The sequence below is a fragment of the Oncorhynchus keta genome, chromosome 26 (assembly GCF_023373465.1).
Source record: "Oncorhynchus keta strain PuntledgeMale-10-30-2019 chromosome 26, Oket_V2, whole genome shotgun sequence".
NCBI classification, from domain to species: Eukaryota; Metazoa; Chordata; class Actinopteri; order Salmoniformes; family Salmonidae; genus Oncorhynchus; species Oncorhynchus keta.
Window position 1 is genome coordinate 3157991 of NC_068446.1, and position 14016 is coordinate 3172006.

Consider the following 14016-nt stretch of genomic DNA (forward strand, 5'->3'; position numbering starts at 1 on the left):
TTCTTTCTGTGTGGGTGTGTGTGTGTGCATGCCTCTGTGTGCGTTTCTCAGGGTGTCGTACGGAGTGGGATGAGGTCAGGTGCTGGTACCGGGCTGATGTGGGCCAGATTGTCAATGTGTCTTGCTCAGACATCTCCCAGCTCTTCGCCAACAAAGGTAATGATGTCCAACCTCCTTTCACCTTTAACTTTGGGACTATCCTTTGACCTTTGAGCGATTTGTCCCTGAGCAGTTTTTCCGAGACAACATGCCTCTGCTTCTGCTTACCCTTTAGAGTCTATAGGCTGGGTAATGGCATATGCATGACAACTGCTGATGTAAAAAATAACTTCATCAATACTTTTCATAGATGGATTGATTGACCTTTAAACCTGGCCTTAACCCACACATCACAGTGGGGAGAAGTTTATATAAGCAGAACCAATGTAGCTTCTGAAGAGGTGTAAGGAAGGATGTCAGTGTGTGTGTGTGTGTGTGTGTGTGTGTGTGTGTGTGTAACTTGTGTGTGTGTGTGATGTGTGTGTGTGTGTGTGTGTGTGTGTCACAGTGTGTGTGAGTGTGTGTGTGTGTGTGTGTGTGTGTGTGTGTGTGTGTGTGTGGTGTGTGTGTTTCCTGATCAATCCACTGATGTATATCGGAAGATCAGAGCTTCTACTGTTGCTATTAGTTGGGTCATTAATAGCGCATGCAAACACTAAAGACATGAATCAGTTGGCGAATAAAGGCTTCAGTTCGACGGGCGCATACCCAAACTCGTATAGGTTAACCGCCTGAACATACAAAAAGGCTCCATTGTCAATTTCGTGTTGATGAGAGGAATCACTTGAAACCATTGCGGTCTGGTCAGTTCTTTCAGTTTTGCCCAAAGGATCGTGTTGTTAGTGTAAGGCCTCCCTTTCAAAATAGCCCGCCTTGTGGGAGGGGCCAGAACACAAAGCACCCGCCCCACACGAGTTGTCGTCTTTCAGAGACTGCAAAAAAAAAAGGTTCAGCTTGTATATTAAGCAATGCATCCTCCTATAGGAACATCACTGAAAGATGTCCAATTAATATATTGAACAAGTCCAACCATATCTACACGCACAAAACAAATAGTGCAATCAGTATAACAGAGCCTTTGTGAAATGCCACAAAGCAGGGCAACATTGTTTTTCAGATCTCGTACCTCCCTTAGACCTGCCTTCCTCCTGGTCAATTATGTGTGAAACACATCTCACTGACCTAGAAATGACTCGGACATTATGAAAACAAACCTAGATTTCCCCAGGGTGAAATTCCCCTTGAAGGGGACAAGGTGACATCACCTTAACTCTAATTTTAATACACCAATGGTAACATGATATTCTATTCCCTAATTTAAATAAGTACCGCCTTGGAGAAGGCGTGTTTGCACAGGGGCGTGGTTTAAATAGCTGGATAGCTACTCTACTGGTGCCAAAATTTGACTGTCGGGTGTCAGCAAATACAATTAAAAGTTTACCCTATTAATCTATGGCAAAGATACGTATATATTTCCCCTTTCATCTGTGTCTTATATAAGCTAGTTAGGGTCCCGGGGGGCTCGGTCTTCAGGCTGTATGAACCCAAAGGAGGGGAAGGTTCGTTAAAAACACCAACGCAGCTGTCAGTGCTGCTGTGACCTGCGTCACAAAAGACATGCCAAATGGGAGCTGTTTTTAAAAAAATCGTTGATACCTGTAGCTAGGTATACATCCAATTTGTGACATGTTTTTATTTCAATATTCAAAAATCTGTATAAAATAAAATCCGAATTTTACCAGCAGAGGTGTTTCCATCAAGCGGACTTCTTGCGGTTGAAAGACTGTGTGATAACATATTGCACATAAAAAAATAACTTTTGCCGTTAAATTCAATGGGAAAATGATCAAGTCAAATCAAATTTGATTGTTTACACACACATTAGGTTAGCAGATGTTATTGTGGGTGTTGCGAAATGCTTGTGCTTCTAGTTCCGACAGTGCAGCAATATCTAACAAGTAATCCAACAATTCCACAACAACTACCTACTACACACAAATCCCGGGCCGGGCGCAGTGCGCGCTAACCAAGTTTGCCAGGTGCACCAGAGACTCTGTGTTTCCTCCGACACATTGGTGCGGTTGGATGCGCGCTGTGTTAAGAAGCAGTGCGGCTTGGTTGGGTTGTGTATCGGAGGACGCATGACTTTCAACCTTCGTCTCTCCCGAGCCCGTACGGGAGTTGTAGCGATGAGACAAGATAGTAGCTCCTAAACAATTGGGGAGAAAACGGGGTGAAATTAAAATAAATAAAATTATATATATAAACAAAATACAGTATATATGTGTACATATGAGATGAGTAATGCGAGATATGTAAGCATTGTGAAAATGGCATTATTAAAGTGATTAGAGATCCATTTATTAAAGTGGCCAATGATTTCAAGTCTGTATGTCGGCAGCAGCCTCTCTGTGTTAGTGGCGGCTGTTTAACAGTCTGATGGCCTTGAGATAGAAGCTGTTTTTCAGTCTCTCGGTCCCAGCTTTGATTCACCTGTACTGAACTTGCCTTCTGGATGGTAGCGGGGTGAACAGGCAGTGGCTCAGGTGGTTGTTGTCCGTGATGATCTTTTTGGCCTTCCTGTGACATCTGGTAGTTAGCAATGAGAGAACAAAATATTTTCAGAATGACTGTTCAGGACCTTCAATATTATACTGTAGAGGTGGAAGCCTATCATATTATTGAAGGTGTGGCTTATTGGAGGCCAGGCTTCTTCTTTTTTTGGGCCACCCGTTAGATTAAATCTCACCGTGTCTGACTCCATGGAGTCAGAAACACACTCTGTGGAAGTATGTGTGTGTTGACCAAAATTAATGTGTGAATGCAGGGGAAAATGTAGTCTGTATTGGTTAGATATGTGTTAATGTTAACCAACATTAATGGGTAAGTTTAGGGAAATATTCAGTGCTTTTGGTGTGGAGGTTTGTGTACATGGCTTGTACTTCTCAATGACAGGAAGAGCAAAAGACGGAGAGTGTGTGTGTGTGTGTGTGAGAGAGAGAGGGAGATAAATATACAAAAGACGGAGAGTGTGTGTGTGTGAGAGAGAGAGGGAGATAAATATACAAAAGACGGAGAGTGTGTGTGTGTGTGTGTGTGTGTGTGTGTGTGTGTGTGTGTGTGTGTGTGTGTGTGTGTGTGTGTGTGTGTGTGTGTGTGTGTGTGTGTGTGTGTGTGTGTGTGTGTGTGTGTGTGTGTGTGTGTGTGTGTGTGTGTGTGAGAGAGAGGGAGATAAATATACAGAAGAAACATGTAAAGAACAAGAGAGAGGGAAAAACCCCTTGAAGCATTATCTCAGTGAAACTTGAGCTTGGACTTAAACTTTAAGATTGAGTGGGAGTAAAGGGTGGGGGTTGTCAATGTGAACGATGACCTCATAACTCAATTAAGAGTGGGAGCTAGCCTACAGAGCACTCCCTGGATCCCCTCCCCCGCAGACTCAGTCAACGATAAGTACACCAGAGGCACTTAGAGCCACGGAGGGAAAAATAAAGAAATAATCAAAAATCATAGGGTTCAACTGTGAGAGTGAGGAGGAGTGTGAGGATGAGCATTATTGAAGCTTGTTAGACACAGTTGTTCAGTCTCTACTGTCCCTGGAGTTTTAGCCTTAGCCCTCAGTTATGCTATGCTACCGATAGTACTGCTGAGCCATCCACTCACCCACCAACCCTGTCTTACCATGGCTGCAGGGCTACAGGCCTCCATGCTATGGCCACTAGCCACTTTATGCTAATGCTAATACAGAATCTAAAATCTCACTGGCATCTTATCAGTCAAGCCGCCCACTCTTCACTATACTGTTCAATACCCCACATTCATTCTCCTACCGCTCACCGTCTCACTGTGGAGTAAGGTACTGGATGGATGCAGTTATAATTTATTATCCATAACAGCCAATAGACAGCTTCACGGTCCCATTGTGTTAAACCCTCTTTAACCTCCTTTTCTCAGTGAGCTGCTGTGTTGATACAGGGCTACTGAGCTGTTATGAAGGTGTCATTAGTGGATAGTAATTCACTACTTCTACAGTGGGACGCCAGAGGCAGGAGAGAGGGGGCAAGGAGATGGCATAGTGGAAGATGCTTAGTCTACAAAATAAACACAACACCTATTCTCAAAGCCATAATCAAATCTCATGCGTGGGTAAATAGCAACATCAACGCAAAACTGAGAGTGTGGACCAAGGCATTCAACTCTGGTCAGATTTCTGGGGATATGAACGAATACAAAACTACCCAAATCAACGTGTAGCTCTCGTAGTTCAGTGTTATACAATGGGTGGTGCTAATCCTGAATGCTGATTGGTTAAAACCACATTCCAGCCGGTGTCTATTCTACAAGTTACCACCGGCTAAATCTAAAACGTTAAAATGCCTATTTACTCTGTTCCATCTGATTGCGCAATCCACCTTTTTCATCAGCCCCGCCAGACAATTTATAAACTTGATCTCCACTATAAAAAGCATCGAGACATTAACTCACATTTCTTTTAGACTAACATTGTCACGCCCTGACCATAGTTTGCTTTGTATGTTTCTATGTTTTGTTTGGTCAGGGTGTGATCTGAGTGGGCATTCTATGTTGCATGTCTAGTTTGTCTGTTTCTATGTTTTGTTTGGTCAGGGTGTGATCTAAGTGGGCATTCTATGTTGCATGTCTAGTTTGTCTGTTTCTATGTTTTGTTTGGTCAGGGTGTGATCTGAGTGGGCATTCTATGTTGCATGTCTAGTTTGTCTGTTTCTATGTTTTGTTTGGTCAGGGTGTGATCTGAGTGGGCATTCTATGTTGCATGTCTAGTTTGTCTGTTTCTATGTTTTGTTTGGTCAGGGTGTGATCTAAGTGGGCATTCTATGTTGCATGTCTAGTTTGTCTGTTTCTATGTTTTGTTTGGTCAGGGTGTGATCTGAGTGGGCATTCTATGTTGCATGTCTAGTTTGTCTCTGTGTTTGGCCTGAAATGGTTCTCTGATTGGGAACCATATTTATGTAACCTGTTTTGTCATTGGGGATTGTGGGTGATTGTCTATGTTAGATGCTTGTGTCAGCACATTTGGTATATAGCTTCACGGTCGTTGTTTATTTTCTTGTTTTGTACAGTTTACTTCGTGTTTTCCTCATCCATTAAAATGATGTATTCACACCACGCTGCGCTTTGGTCCGCTTCTTACGACGATCGTGACATTTAGTTTTTAACAGCGGAGATTTGTATAAACCTGTCTCTCTGATATTTGCAACATTGTTTCAATATTCAAATTCGATCTCCGGCTGTCCATAGTAATGAATGTGTCAGGAGTCGGGACGAGAGACAGACAGACAGCATTTCTCAGCCAGTCGATCTCTGGCTGTCCATAGTAATGAATGTGTCAGGAGTCGGGACGAGACAGGCAGGCAGCATTTCTCAGCCAGTCGATCTCCGGCTGTCCCATAGTAATGAATGTGTCAGGAGTCGGGACGAGAGACAGACAGGCAGCATTTCTCAGCCAGTCGATCTCTGGCTGTCCCATAGTAATGAATGTGTCAGGAGTCGGGACGAGACAGGCAGGCAGCATTTCTCAGCCAGTCGAAATCATGAATCAGCTGGCATAATTTTTATGGATACATTCAAAGAAATGTACATTGAAAAAAGGTAAAACAAAATGAAGTGCAGCTAGTTTGCAGTCTTTCCAGCTTCAGTTTGAAGTGATTGTGTTAGCTTTGTTATTGGCTCCACTGAACAACAGTGTCCTAAAGAGAGAGCACATTTTCTACGCCAGGTGAAATCACGCCTCATTAGCTCATTGTTATGGATGTATCCAAATAAATGTCACTAGAAAACAGCTTAAACAAATGCTAATCAAATCAAACTGTATTTGTCACATGCACCGAATACAAGTGTAGACCTTACCGTGAAATGCTTACTTACAAGCCCTTAACCAACAGTGCAGTTCAAGAAGAGTTAAGAAAATATTTGCCAAAAAAACTAAAGTAAAAAAACAATAAATAGTAACACAATAACATAACAATAACGACACTATATACAGAGGGTACCAGTACCGAGTGTGTAGGAATACAGGTTAGAGGTCATTTGTACTTGTATTTAGGGGTGAAGTGACTATGCATAGATAATAAACAGCGAGTAGCAGCAGTGTACAATACAAATGTAATAGTCCTGTGGCCATTTGATTAATTATTCAGCAGTCTAATGGTTTGGGGGTAGAAGCTGTTGAGCAGTCTAATGGCTTGGCGGTAGAAGCTGTTCAGGAATCTTTTGGTCCTAGACTTGGCGCTCCAGTATTGCTTGCTGTGCGGTAGCAGAGAAAACAGTCTTTGACTTGGGTGCCTGGAGTCTCTGACAATTTTATGGGCTTTCCTCTAACACCGCCTATTATATAGGTCCTGGATTGCAGGAAGCTTGGCCCCAGTAATGTACTGGGCCGTTCCCACTACCCTCTGTAGAGCCTTGCGGTCAGATGCCGAGAAGTTGCCATACCTGGCGGTGACGCAACCGGTCAGGATGCTCTCGATGGTGCAGCTGTAGAACTTTTTGAGGATCTGGGGACCCATGCCAAATCTTTTCAGTCTTCTGAGGGGGAAAAGGTTTTGTCGTGCCCTCTTCATGACTGTGTTGGTGTGTTTGGTAGATCGCTGGTGATGTGGACACCAAGGAACTTGAAACTCAGCTACTTTGTTGTTATTCTGTCTGCACTGTTTGACGTGACTATAAGTTAGCCATAGTTGGCTAGCTAGCAAGCAAGGGATAAGAATGTTGCCAGCCAGTATGGCAATGGAACATTTACAACAAACAACTGGGAACAGAACAAATACAGAACAAAAAGACTGGACGACTGGGTCGTGTCTCTGGCAACCGAACCGATAGAAAGAAAATGCAGCTGGCTTGGGTAGCAACCCTAGATTAGTCGGGACTATATATTGTGGAAGGATGAAATAGTATGAATGAATTAATTTAATATTAAATATGTCAATGATTATTTGACTATGTTGTTAACCCATCGTATAAAGTGACAATGCCCTCGACACCGGTGTTTGCAGGATACATTGGCATGGTTTGCCGCCTCTTGACATTGTCTCTGGCCTAACAACACCCGTGCCAATATATCCACCAAACGCTTCACTAGCATTATCACTTAAATAACCAACAGTTCTGAGACACCAGGACTACTCCATGGCTATTCTAAATAATACAATGTTCCCATCGATGTGTCTAATAACTGAACACCCAATAATATCCATGGTAGGGATTGTAATTAAACACTACAGGAAAACAATTAAATACATTAATTGATAAAGAAATCATCTGCAAATATACCTTACCATTCAATATAAGGAATGTTGTAAAATAATTAGTATTATACTTTCTATTCATAGTATTTAGAAATAGATTAAAAAATATATATATATTAGAAGGGATAATTATTGAAATAATAACATCTTCTAATAAAATGAACTGAAACACAAAAGTACTAAAAAGCCCGAAATTACAGTACCAGTCAAAACTTTGGACAACAATTACAGTAAAAATAAATAAAAACCCTTGAATGAGTAGATGTGTCCAAACGTTTGAGTGGTACTGTAGTTAGGTAGCAGCAGCAAACGGCTCTAGCAACTCCTGTGGCATTCACGCTGACTCCGGTCGCCAGTTGTACTGTGTTTCCTCCAACACACGCTGACTCCGGTCTCCAGTTGTACTGTGTTTCCTCCAACACACGCTGACTCCGGTTGCCAGTTGTACTGTGTTTCCTCCAACACACGCTGACTCCGGTCTCCAGTTGTACTGTGTTTCCTCCAACACACGCTGACTCCGGTCGCCAGTTGTACTGTGTTTCCTCCAACACACGCTGACTCCGGTCTCCAGTTGTACTGTGTTTCCTCCAACACACGCTGACTCCGGTCGCCAGTTGTACTGTGTTTCCTCCAACACACGCTGACTCCGGTCGCCAGTTGTACTGTGTTTCCTCCAACACACGCTGACTCCGGTCTCCAGTTGTACTGTGTTTCCTCCAACACACGCTGACTCCGGTCTCCAGTTGTACTGTGTTTCCTCCAACACACGCTGACTCCGGTCGCCAGTTGTACTGTGTTTCCTCCAACACACGCTGACTCCGGTCGCCAGTTGTACTGTGTTTCCTCCAACACACGCTGACTCCGGTCGCCAGTTGTACTGTGTTTCCTCCAACACACGCTGACTCCGGTCGCCAGTTGTACTGTGTTTCCTCCAACACACGCTGACTCCGGTCTCCAGTTGTACTGTGTTTCCTCCAACACACGCTGACTCCGGTCGCCAGTTGTACTGTGTTTCCTCCAACACACGCTGACTCCGGTCGCCAGTTGTACTGTGTTTCCTCCAACACACGCTGACTCCTCCAACACACGCTGTCGCCAGTTGTACTGTGTTTCCTCCAACACACGCTGACTCCGGTCGCCAGTTGTACTGTGTTTCCTCCAACACACGCTGACTCCGGTCTCCAGTTGTACTGTGTTTCCTCCAACACACGCTGACTCCGGTCTCCAGTTGTACTGTGTTTCCTCCAACACACGCTGACTCCGGTCGCCAGTTGTACTGTGTTTCCTCCAACACACGCTGACTCCGGTCGCCAGTTGTACTGTGTTTCCTCCAACACACGCTGACTCCGGTCTCCAGTTGTACTGTGTTTCCTCCAACACACGCTGACTCCGGTCGCCAGTTGTACTGTGTTTCCTCCAACACACGCTGACTCCGGTCGCCAGTTGTACTGTGTTTCCTCCAACACATGCTGACTCAGGTCACCAGTTGTACTGTGTTTCCTCCAACACACGCTGACTCAGCGGACCACAGCAGCCCGGTGGAAACTAACATTGTCTCAGATGATAACGTATCTGGGATGCTCTGGCCCCTGGTCATTAGGGATTAGTCTGTTGTGGAGGGTGTACAGCAATGTGATAATGTGTGCAGTGTTGTATTGGTCTAGGATTGCATGATGGTGAAGGACGCCGTTTTGACTAATAGCCGCGCGCATTGTTCTGTTGCCACCACGTTGTCCCGGGACGTTGATGATGGCACGGTGTCCGATGAGATTTCTGCCGCGGGCCCTTTTTTTTTGCAAGATTGAAACCTGCCTTGCCACTTATATTAGCTCATGATGCACTTCTAGCTCCATGACTCTGTGAAAGAGACAAGACATAACAATGTAGCACATTACGAAAAGACAGGGATCAGTCAATATGATGTAGCACCATACACTTCCAGAACCAGTACCAATGATAGGATAGTATAGCTTACCTGCACATATTCATATCTCTGTTGTTTTACACGGTCTGAGTTTCCTTCGAAATGGACTCTGTACAGCTGCTTCATCCCTAATTCTGTTGCGTTTCAGTAGACGAGACAGTGCAGAGAGACTCACTCTTTTGACGTTTTGGAATATGGTGTTATATGCCATTATGTGGTCCTGCAGTTCTGAGTCTGATGCAGTTAATTACAATGACCATATTTACAATGTGGGTCTCCTGCTCTGAGTCGACCTCTTCCACCAGATACTGAGTTTCTTGCAGTTCTGTAAAAACATTTGAATGGTTTTAGTGATTTAGCCTTCTCATTCTGAAAGTACAGTCTATATTACTGTACCAGTAAGACTACAGCCCTTACAGTTACTTACCGGTTCTCATTTTGAAATGTCCGGATGATACCGGCACCAGTATAGTGGCTCAGATTTGGTTGAACCCGTTGCCCAGCCTCCCTCATGCTCATCCCATGATACATGGGAATCAGAATGACAGTTTGGGACCTTTTTTTCCCTTTTTGCACATGTCACAGTGGGGCTGAACCATTCCTTGTGTGTCCCTGGGGCCCAGGAGGTCCACACTCCATAAAGAAAAGGTTCCTGGAGTACCCTTTAGTGGTTCATCCAATTGAAACTGTGGGGGAACCCCTATAAGTTCTTCAAATAACCCCTTTTAATGGATCCTCAAAGAACCTTTTGAATTACTTTTTGGGGTAATTTTTAAAAAAAATACCCCTGATATTATTATTATTAATGATCATAATATGCATAGCAATAACACAATCTTTTATTTCTCAGTTTATTGTGATTTTAGTGGCAACGTAGAATAAAACAAATCCTAATCTGCAGAGCCCCAAGTTCAGTTCCTCTGCTGTGTTGACGTTAATGTGTTGATGTTCTCCATATCCACAGCCACAATCCTCTGCTGTGTTGACGTTAATGTGTTGATGTTCTCTGTATCCACAGCCACAATCCTCTGCTGTGTTGACATTAATGTGTTGATGTTCTCCATATCCACAGCCACAATCCTCTGCTGTGTTGACGTTAATGTGTTGATGTTCTCCATATCCACAGCCACAATCCTCTGCTGTGTTGACGTTAATGTGTTGATGTTCTCCATATCCACAGCCACAATCCTCTGCTGTGTTGACGTTAATGTGTTGATGTTCTCCATATCCACAGCCACAATCCTCTGCTGTGTTGACGTTAATGTGTTGATGTTCTCCATATCCACAGCCACAATCCTCTGCTGTGTTGACGTTAATGTGTTGATGTTCTCCATATCCACAGCCACAATCCTCTGCTGTGTTGACGTTAATGTGTTGATGTTCTCCATATCCACAGCCACAATCCTCTGCTGTGTTGACGTTAATGTGTTGATGTTCTCCATATCCACAGCCACAATCCTCTGCTGTGTTGACGTTAATGTGTTGATGTTCTCCATATCCACAGCCACAATCCTCTGCTGTGTTGACGTTAATGTGTTGATGTTCTCCATATCCACAGCCACAATCCTCTGCTGTGTTGACGTTAATGTGTTGATGTTCTCCATATCCACAGCCACAATCCTCTGCTGTGTTGACGTTAATGTGTTGATGTTCTCCATATCCACAGCCACAATCCTCTGCTGTGTTGACGTTAATGTGTTGATGTTCTCCATATCCACAGCCACAATCCTCTGCTGTGTTGACGTTAATGTGTTGATGTTCTCCATATCCACAGCCACAATCCTCTGCTGTGTTGACGTTAATGTGTTGATGTTCTCCATATCCACAGCCACAATCCTCTGCTGTGTTGAATGTGTTGATGTTCGTTAATGTGTTGATGTTCTCCATATCCACAGCCACAATCCTCTGCTGTGTTGACGTTAATGTGTTGATGTTCTCCATATCCACACAGCCACAATCCTCTGCTGTGTTGACATTAATGTGTTGATGTTCTCCGTATCCACAGCCACAATCCTCTGCTGTGTTGACATTAATGTGTTGATGTTCTCCATATCCACACAGCCACAATCCTCTGCTGTGTTGACATTAATGTGTTGATGTTCTCCATATCCACACAGCCACAATCCTCTGCTGTGTTGACATTAATGTGTTGATGTTCTCCATATCCACAGCCACAATCCTCTGCTGTGTTGACATTAATGTGTTGATGTTCTCCATATCCACAGCCACAATCCTCTGCTGTGTTGACATTAATGTGTTGATGTTCTCCATATCCACACAGCCACAATCCTCTGCTGTGTTGACATTAATGTGTTGATGTTCTCCATATCCACAGCCACAATCCTCTGCTGTGTTGACATTAATGTGTTGATGTTCTCCATATCCACACAGCCACAATCCTCTGCTGTGTTGACATTAATGTGTTGATGTTCTCCATATCCACACAGCCACAATCCTCTGCTGTGTTGACATTAATGTGTTGATGTTCTCCATATCCACAGCCACAATCCTCTGCTGTGTTGACATTAATGTGTTGATGTTCTCTATATCCACAGCCACAATCCTCTGCTGTGTTGACGTTAATGTGTTGATGTTCTCCATATCCACAGCCACAATCCTCTGCTGTGTTGACGTTAATGTGTTGATGTTCTCCGTATCCACAGCCACAATCCTCTGCTGTGTTGACATTAATGTGTTGATGTTCTCCATATCCACAGCCACAATCCTCTGCTGTGTTGACATTAATGTGTTGATGTTCTCCATATCCACAGCCACAATCCTCTGCTGTGTTGATGTTAATGTGTTGATGTTCTCCATATCCACAGCCACAATCCTCTGCTGTATCCACAACAATCCTCTGCTGTGTTGATGTTAATGTGTTGATGTTCTCCGTATCCACAGCCACAATCCTCTGCTGTGTTGACATTAATGTGTTGATGTTCTCCATATCCACAGCCACAATCCTCTGCTGTGTTGATGTTAATGTGTTGATGTTCTCCATATCCACAGCCACAATCCTCTGCTGTGTTGACATTAATGTGTTGATGTTCTCCATATCCACACAGCCACAATCCTCTGCTGTGTTGACATTAATGTGTTGATGTTCTCCGTATCCACAGCCACAATCCTCTGCTGTGTTGACATTAATGTGTTGATGTTCTCCATATCCACAGCCACAATCCTCTGCTGTGTTGACATTAATGTGTTGATGTTCTCCATATCCACACAGCCACAATCCTCTGCTGTGTTGACATTAATGTGTTGATGTTCTCCATATCCACAGCCACAATCCTCTGCTGTGTTGACATTAATGTGTTGATGTTCTCCATATCCACAGCCACAATCCTCTGCTGTGTTGACATTAATGTGTTGATGTTCTCCATATCCACAGCCACAATCCTCTGCTGTGTTGATGTTAATGTGTTGATGTTCTCCATATCCACAGCCACAATCCTCTGCTGTGTTGACATTAATGTGTTGATGTTCTCCATATCCACACAGCCACAATCCTCTGCTGTGTTGACATTAATGTGTTGATGTTCTCCATATCCACAGCCACAATCCTCTGCTGTGTTGACGTTAATGTGTTGATGTTCTCCATATCCACAGCCACAATCCTCTGCTGTGTTGACGTTAATGTGTTGATGTTCTCCACAGCCACAATCCTCTGCTGTGTTGACATTAATGTGTTGATGTTCTCCATATCCACAGCCACAATCCTCTGCTGTGTTGACATTAATGTGTTGATGTTCTCCATATCCACAGCCACAATCCTCTGCTGTGTTGACATTAATGTGTTGATGTTCTCCATATCCACACAGCCACAATCCTCTGCTGTGTTGACGTTAAAATGTGTTGATGTTCTCCATATCCACAGCCACAATCCTCTGCTGTGTTGACATTAATGTGTTGATGTTCTCCATATCCACACAGCCACAATCCTCTGCTGTGTTGACGTTAATGTGTTGATGTTCTCCATATCCACAGCCACAATCCTCTGCTGTGTTGACATTAATGTGTTGATGTTCTCCATATCCACAGCCACAATCCTCTGCTGTGTTGACATTAATGTGTTGATGTTCTCCATATCCACAGCCACAATCCTCTGCTGTGTTGACGTTAATGTGTTGATGTTCTCCATATCCACACAGCCACAATCCTCTGCTGTGTTGACGTTAATGTGTTGATGTTCTCCATATCCACACAGCCACAATCCTCTGCTGTGTTGACGTTAATGTGTTGATGTTCTCCATATCCACAGCCACAATCCTCTGCTGTGTTGACGTTAATGTGTTGATGTTCTCCATATCCACAATCCTCTGCTGTGTTGACATTAATGTGTTGATGTTCTCCATATCCACAGCCACAATCCTCTGGTGTGTTGACGTTAATGTGTTGATGTTCTCCATATCCACACAGCCACAATCCTATGCTGTGTTGACGTTAATGTGTTGATGTTCTCCATATCCACAGCCACAATCCTCTGCTGTGTTGACGTTAATGTGTTGATTTCTCCATATCCACAGCCACAATCCTCTGCTGTGTTGATGTTAATGTGTTGATGTTCTCCATATCCACAGCCACAATCCTCTGCTGTGTTGACATTAATGTGTTGATGTTCTCCATATCCACAGCCACAATCCTCTGCTGTGTTGACGTTAATGTGTTGATTTTCTCCATATCCATATCCACAATCCTCTGCTGTGTTGATGTTAATGTGTTGATGTTCTCCATATCCACAGCCACAATCCTCTGCTGTGTTGACATTAA

General features: G+C 43.7%; 1 pseudogene; it reads left to right on the forward strand.

Moving 5' to 3' along the window:
- Positions 1–14016, forward strand: part of LOC118358610 (pituitary adenylate cyclase-activating polypeptide type I receptor-like) — a 36364-nt pseudogene that overhangs the window by 8002 nt on the left and 14346 nt on the right.